Source organism: Octodon degus, unplaced genomic scaffold (assembly GCF_000260255.1).
Source record: "Octodon degus isolate 3935 unplaced genomic scaffold, OctDeg1.0 scaffold00079, whole genome shotgun sequence".
NCBI lineage: Eukaryota > Metazoa > Chordata > Mammalia > Rodentia > Octodontidae > Octodon > Octodon degus.
Window position 1 is genome coordinate 6,324,571 of NW_004524655.1, and position 212 is coordinate 6,324,782.

Below are 212 nucleotides of genomic sequence, written 5' to 3' on the forward strand. Positions count from 1 at the left end.
AATCTGCTGTAAGTATTTCTTTTTTTTTTTTTTTTCCTGCAAGTATTTCTGAGATAAAAAGGCACCACATACCTATTCAACTAAGAAAACCACCCTTACAACACAGGATGATTTTATTTTTACATAGGACCTAGAACACTTAAGCTGCCAGTTAGGTGCTGAATGGCAGAGCAGCATCCCCAGTTTATGCCATGAATTCATAGGGAATGGGT